Source organism: Phasianus colchicus, chromosome 1 (assembly GCF_987193195.1).
Source record: "Phasianus colchicus chromosome 1, bPhaCol1.hap1.1, whole genome shotgun sequence".
NCBI lineage: Eukaryota > Metazoa > Chordata > Aves > Galliformes > Phasianidae > Phasianus > Phasianus colchicus.
Window position 1 is genome coordinate 51,427,432 of NC_143436.1, and position 7,792 is coordinate 51,435,223.

The window sequence follows — 7,792 nt, forward strand, 5'->3', positions numbered from 1 at the left end:
AATCTGCTGACCTTCAGCCAATGCAGTCACTGAACTGCAGCTCCATGCCCCAAAAGCCTAGCTCACAGGGTTCTCCTGCAGGAGTAAAGAGGAAGAGAAATGTTGAAGGCCAGATTAGATGGGGACCTGGGCAACCTGATCCATTGCCTGATTTAGTGGTTGGGAGTCCTGCTCACAGCAGGAGGTTGGAAATGGATGATCTTAGAGGCCCCTTTCAACCATTCTATGACTCTGTGATCCTCCATGCCTGGGGTCAGAGCAGAGCACGATGATGGATGAACAGCAGCATGCATCCCTTGGGTGGAGGCTGCAGGGGGACCTATGCCTTTAAAAAGCCTGCAGAGGTGTTATTTCGGTGGAAAAAGTGTTTCATGGCCGTGATGAAAAGCGTTTGTATCTAACTGACCAAAGAGAGAGAAAGAGAGGAAAGACCTTCCTTCCCTGCAATGGATTTAGGATTTTTTTCCCACTAATCAAGAAGAAAAACAGAAATCATGTGCTGGGGGGCTGGGAGGAAAAAGTTGCCTCCCTGGTGTCCTATAAACCTGGGAGCTGTGAACAACACATGGTGATGGGAGCACAGTTGGTCCTGGAAAATGTGAGGCAGCCAAGAAGCATGGTACAGAGGCAGCAGCCCTGGGGCTGTGTGGAGACATGGCAGCATGGCTTTAACCAGACCAAATCTGTGCTCCCAAAGGATACACAAACCCAGATGAGGTCCACAAAGGACAGGATCAGAGATCTCTGCCATAAAATTTCTCCCAAGGGAGAAATGGATCTTATCAGAACGTCCTGTTATGGGCTCATCATCTACCTGGTGCAGCTCTCGCCAGTGGAGCTGAACCTGGAGCTGTGTCCTGGCGCTGGGGTTTGGCACAGATGATGCTCCTCCCCTGCTGTGAATAGCCCCGTAACCAAATAAAGGATTTTCTCAGCACAGCCACCTCCAAGTGCATTAAATGAAACTAAAAGGAGCAGCTGAACAGGATCTGCACTTTTCCCCCATGATACGCATTTTCCCTTTTTCATGGATAGTTCCACCAGCTGAGCTGCAACCTATTGTTGTGCTTCTTTATTTACTTAAGTTTCAAAGCCTGTGACCAAGAAGGAGCCACCAGAAGGCGTTCTCTAGTCATGGGCATCCACATTCCACTACCAGAGCTGCAACAGCTCCCATCCATCCATGGGTCTGCAAATGAATGCGGAGTGTGGGCGAGGAGTTGCAAGAAACAGCTACAGTGAGCTTGCAAAGGAGCAGGAGAGTGCAGTGAAGTTCAAGTAGAGTGGGAGTTGCTTTTGGGGGACTTTTTCTTCTACTCATTCTACTACTCATTCTTCTACTCATTTCTACCCTTCACTCAGAGATCCCCCTTGCTTGCCAGGAAGCCCAATGGGGGCAAGCATTTTGCCACCTGGCTTATGCACGCACCAGTCAAGGAAACAATTCTGCAACTGAAGGAGGAAATCTCCATCCCAGCTATTTCCAACCTCTATTGTTTGTTCCCCTGCTCATGCATTACACAGCGCAGCGAGCAGAGCGGTGAGATTGCAACACTGTGCATGTGCTTTCAGACATTTAATTTTAGCCTTGCAAGAAGGATTTGTGGTATCGAGAAAGCCCAGTTCTAAGGAAAGAGGAAACCTGTGATTCTGACACTTGACCAAAAAAGGAAGCAACTCATGTTGGTGACCTAATGGCTTTAGTAATCTGTGCTGCAATGCTCAGGAACACAGTGGGTGCCCAGAGGGGTTTTCCCACCCTAAGGGCCTATGGCAAGGCTGGAGCCCTTCTGCACCCAGAGCTTCATGCTTTGGTCTCTGGAGAATCTGGGACCTGACTGTCTCATAAGGACAGCATCAGTAGGGCTCTCTCAAGAGCCCTCCTAGTACTGGGGCACATCTCTGCTTCCTCAAAGGCAGAAGCATGCTTGGTGTCCTTTCCCGGATATTATTATGTATATTTTTTTGAAATCTTGCAGATATAACAGTCTTTCGATTCCTCAAAACCTGGTTTCTGCATGTGACCAGAGATGTCGTCTCCTTTCCTGCCTGTCCCTTCCCCTTCTAACAGCACATGTGTACAATGGGTGGCTGGAGCCAGGGCGTCTCCTTCTCCTTTTGAACTGCCCACAGGGTACGATGTGTACATTTCACTGAGAAAGCCACCAAACCCCAGCACGGCATGGAAGGGGAGAGTCTAGCACCTCGCTTTGACCATAAGGGAAGACCAACGCAATGTAGCTTTTGCCCTGTTTGTTTTGTTGTGTCAATGAATGAAGGGAGAAAAAAAGCAAACGAACAAAGAAGGAGAAGGGGAAGATGCTTATTGAGTGCTAAATACTATACAAAATTAATCAGAGAGTTTGCCCAGTCATGGTGCGTTCTATCCCTACTGCCCCAAAAAGAGCTGCCCAGTAGTGAGGAGAGCAAAGATTTCTAACTTCATAAAACCCATGAACGCTGCATCCATGCACTGAGCCCCTGCTGTGCCTCCACGCTGCTTGGCTAAGGGCACGACATGGAGACTTGGCAGGTCCATGCAGCCCTATGTGTTCCTGTATGGGGCCATGCTCTGCAGACCTGAAGGCTCCTGGAGAAGCAGAGAGCATAGGAGAAGACCTCAAGGTTTGCACTGTGGGTGCCTATGTACTTAGCTCTCAGGTGAGGCTGCACCTCAAGTACTGTGATCAGCCCTAGCCTCTCACTAGAAGAAAGACATTGAGGTACTGGAGCATGCCCAGAGAAGGGCAGCAGAGCTGTGAGGGGTCTGGAGCACAAGTCTGATGAGGAGTGGCTGAGGGAACTGGGGTTGTTCAGTCTGGAGAAGAGAAGCTCAGGGGAGACCTTATCACCCTCTACAACTACCTGAAAGGAGGTTGTGGCAAGGTGAGAGTAAGCCTCTTCTCCCAGGTAATAGTGATAGGATGAGAGGAAATGGCCTCAAGTTGCACAAGGGGAGGTTCAGGTTGGATATGAGGAAGCACTTATTCTCCAAAAGAGTGGTGCTGCAGTGGCACAGGCTGCCCAGGGAGGTGGTGCAGTCACCGTCCCTGGAGGTGTTCCAGAACCGTGTGGATGTGGCACTGAGGACATGGTCAGTGGGCATGGTGGAGATGGTCTAGCAGCTGGATCAAGTGATCTTAGTGATCTTTCCAACCTTAATGATTCTATGACATGGAGTTGGGTGCCTGGTCCTGAGCACCAGGCTGTTCTGCAGCTCTCCCATTCCTGGCCAAAGCAGGAATGCTAGGAATGTGAAATCCCGGCACACCACCCCCATGCCCCCCCTCCACCCTGTGTTTCTGTCCCGTCGCAAGAACAGGATATTTGCCCAAGCAACATCCACTCACACACAGTTCACTATCAGGAAAAAACACTCAGTCAGCGTCTGGAGGGGCTGATGGTCCCATGGGGCTTCAGAATGGGGAGCAGGAGTGGAAGTTGCACAGGAGCTTCAGCACATGGGGGCTGCAGTCAGGCATCACAGCAGACAGGAGAATCCAAAATGTGGGGATTTAACTCCATGCCGGAGCCATCTGACTTCAGGTAAAATGGGCTGGGGGCTTCTTTGTGGGTGCCCCAGCCACATAGACACGTCCCACTTGCAGTGCAGGCTCCATAAATCTGTCCTGTCCCAGGTAAACAGGATCTGGTCGTGCTGCCTGACCTTGTTTACCTCCCCGAAAGAATCTGGCTGGAATTTTCTTTTCTTTTTTTTTTTTTTTTATATATATATTTTTTCTTTCCTCAGGGCTGGTGAGTCAGCCAGCAGAAATGCGTGCAGCCTTTCCACACTGACTCACACCGCTGCCCGCCGCTCCCCTCTGCCCCACGCCGCTGGGCCAGGAGAAAGCCCCACGTCCCCCTGATGTAACCCACACACTGCTGTGGGCCGTGTGGTGACAGTGGCATCGGAGGTGACGGTGGCAGCAGTGGTGACGGTGGCAGGTGGGAAGTGCTGCCAAGCACTTGAGCAGCCCCTGTGCCAAAACACAGGAAGTGCGCTGAGCAATCACCCCGCGCATTGTCAGCTCCAAAAACACCAAAGCAAACAAAACAAAACAAAATAATTAAAAAAAAAAAAAAAAAAAAAAAGAATAGGTCTAACTAGAACAATTGCCCAGGAGAAAAGAGGAAAAAAAAAAAAAGAAAAAGAAAAAAATCAGAGGCCAAGGGACCTGGCCTGGCTCCAGGACCCTTGTTTTTGCTTCCCAACACAATGCACGTTAAATAATACTTCCTTCTCGCAACACGGACCTCTTGGGCCGCCCCTGTTTGTCGCAAGGTCTGAGCTTAGGGTAATGGCCCTGGGGCAGCTGTTCTGCCCCCCTGCTGCTCCTGCCTGATCCCACTGCTGCTGGGGAGGAGTGAGGGCTCTCGGTGCTCTCCCAGCCTCTGCCACCCATTGGCAGGTAGGAGCTGAGATGACTTGTGGGGTGGGAGCTCTCGAAGGTTAACCACCATCCCAAGTTATCCCCATGTAGCTATGCCCAAGTTAAGGAGCCCTCCTATGGATGGCTCACAGTGGTCATCTGGAATACATTGACTTATTGCCAGGTTCTATAAAACAGAATTAAATATATATACGTGCATAATTCATAGGATGAATGGTTTCATGACATTTCTGGTCAGCCTTCCTGCCTGGGATAAGGGGAAAAACGGTTCCTTGGCTCTCCAGTCTTCAGGTTCCACTTGGCTTGGGCTCAGCTTTTTTCTCATGGGGATTTCTCTTCCAAACGATAGTGCTGCTGGCCCCCACACCATTTAGATGTCTGCATTGTGGAGGAATCCAAGGAAAACCAGTTTTGTTTATTTTAGCTTCTTTCCTGAAATATTTATGATCTGAGGCACCACGCCTCTTGTTTGTTGGCAGTGTCAATCAACAGCCATCTCCGTTTCTACCTCTCTTCTTTCTCTGTCTCCATTTCCATCTCTATCCTTTTGCCATAGGTTTATTGCTTTTTTTTTTCATTAAACATCAGGTGCAAGAAATGCTGGGTTTGATCCTTTTAAGCCCCATCTCTCACCCACTTCCTCCAGAGTCTTTATATACAAAATGGCATTGCTTCAGCTGTACATGTACTACTAGATTTCTGCTTTCATACTTTGCTGGGAGAGATGGAACCAGTCTTTAGGATGCGCCCAAACCATCCATGTCTGGTGGTAACTGTGGACACAAAAAGTGGGCCAGCAGCAGGGTTCACCTGACAACAGACATCTAAACACTGGCTCTGAAGTCTCACCCAGCCGTCTCAGCTCCCTCCATAGTTAATAGTGATGGGCACCTCCATGAAGCAACTCAGCTTAATTTCTGGAGGGTTAGGATGAATCATGTTGTGGCAGCGCTCAATGCTCTCCTTTGTCTAGAGTAGGAGACAAAGGCTGCAGGTGTTTGACTGCCTAATTTTCAGCCAGCTCAGTGGAAGGTGCTTAACTTTTAGCTGGCAAACAGTAGGCACAGTGAATCCCACCTTGGGAGAACAATGTGCCAGCCCACAACAGGCAGCAGCAGATCCTGGAACTTGACTCCCACCTTGATTTTATTGAACAGCTGCAGTCACTGCTCACATTTGATCATGAGAACCACTGCCTCAGCAAAACACAGATTGCTCAACCTACAGAGCAAGCCTTGTCCTTCAGAAGTGTTGTCAAAGAAAATGTTCTGTGGGGACCGTGAAGCACATCAGAGAGAGGAGCTGAGGCTAATGTCTTGCTTCTTTGAGCATGGGGCTTTCCCTGGGTCTGGCACAGCACTTGTTTCTATCGGCTGCCAAGCCTTTGACAATTCGCCCTCTTCTGATAACAGAAGAGAAAATCTGTGGTAGCCAGAACTAAACACTGAGCCCAAATCACCACATGCATCCCCTCCAGCCCAGCGCTACCTGTTTGGCCATTACAGCCCCTGTGTTCTGTCGGTGGCTGAGCAACGTTGCTGACAGCTCACCCTCCTAAAGGCGAGAGTACAGTGGAAAGTTTATTCAGCCCACTGTTTGTTGTTTGGCCTCCTCTGCAGAGGGAGCAGGTGCTGGAGGTTGTTTGGTTAGCTGGTTAAACAAATTGCAGCGTTCCTGCCAGCTCCTGCAAGCTCAATGGGCAGCAAGCAGCAACTCAGATGTTCCTATGTGCTGGTTTGAGGCATGAAGGGTTGCTCTGGTCATTGCTTTACAACAGCCACATGTTCAGAGCTGAAATGACCCTAGAAAAGGATGCACAGCCAGGATATAGGAAGGTGAATATTCACATTAGGATCGTCCAGGTTGTCTCAGAGGATAGTCCAGGTTGACTCAGCACTGTTCTTTCAAACTCTTCTTAATGGTCTTCACAGCTCCAGCTTGGAATCCGGTGCAGACAAGTGGTGACTTGGCTGTTGCCTGCTGAAAGCTGTATCAACATCACACCAAGCCACTAGACTTAATTATCTTTGAGGTGACCATCAGGTTGAATATTAAGAAAAATTTCTGGTGATGATGCATTGGAACAGCCTGCCCAGAGAGGTGGTGGAGACATCATGTCTGGTGGTGTTCCAGAATTGTGTGGATGTGGCACTGAGGGATGTGGTTAGAGGGCATGGTGGGGTTGGGCTGACTGTTAGACTAAGTGATCTTAGAGAGCTCTTCCAACTTTATCAATTCTCTGATTCTATGATCAAAACAATGACATGCCATGGCAACCTGTCACAGGGACTATACTTTTTTGACCTGGAAAATCCATTCACACCTTTAGTTCCCATGCTCATGCTCATTTGCGGGCAGCTCTGCTCTCTACAATGACAATGTCTATCATGATCCCATTTTACTTATGAGGCAGGCACTCATCTATGAGGTGTGATGAAATCCTGTAGAGCTGATCTGTGTCACAGACCATGGGAAGCAGTGGTTGTGATATCAACAATGGCCAAACAACACAAAGCCCTGAGAACTCTTTGGAGAGTCAAGATGCCGTCCCATTTGCTTGGAATCTTCCAGCTCTCTCCTTTCACATTTCAATTATTTAAATGTTTATCATACAGAATACTTCTGTTGGTTGGATACTTGGCATCAATTCCTAGGTGGGATGACCGGAGCCTGCACACAATCTGAAATCTCTTAGGTGCTTCTAATTATTTGTTTGATCAAATCTTGCCAAGAACTATCTTCCCACCAGGTTCTGCAAGCAGATAGTGCTGCAGCCATCAGCTGGGCTGCACAGACAGATTTCCTTAGCAACAAATCTCACTATGTTGCAGTTTAAGGCACTTCCTAAGAAAACTTTCTGAAATGCATTCGAAGTCTGTATAATTTCAGAAGGGAAGCGTAACTGCCTACCAAGAAAAATGGGAACACACACTCCATTTTAAGCCCATGACAGAAAGTAGTCACGCGGCCATAAAGCTCCCGCCATTCTCTGGCCAGCCCTTGCCTCCAGCCCTGCTCAGCAGTGTGCAGAAATAGCTGTGGGCATAAATGTGCCCAGACAAAAGCCAGGGAGGTTTCTGATGTCAGCCAGGCACCAGACACCCATGTCCCGTCATGACACCCTGTTCCCCAGACACCTACATTTGTCTTTGGAGTGGAGATGTACCAGGATGCAGAGGGAGAAGTTAGAGATGGATTTGATCTCTCATCCTGTGGTGAAATACAGTGATAGTTTCCCCCCACCCCTCAAAAAGAAAGCTTTTTTTTTTTTTTAGTTTAAAAAAGTGTTTGGCTGAATCACCAGACCAGCTGCTTCCTACATAAATAAGAGGCACGCACGGTGTGCAGAAAGGAATAGTTGACATTCCTAATCAATTAGATAAGGGGAAAAAAAGCAG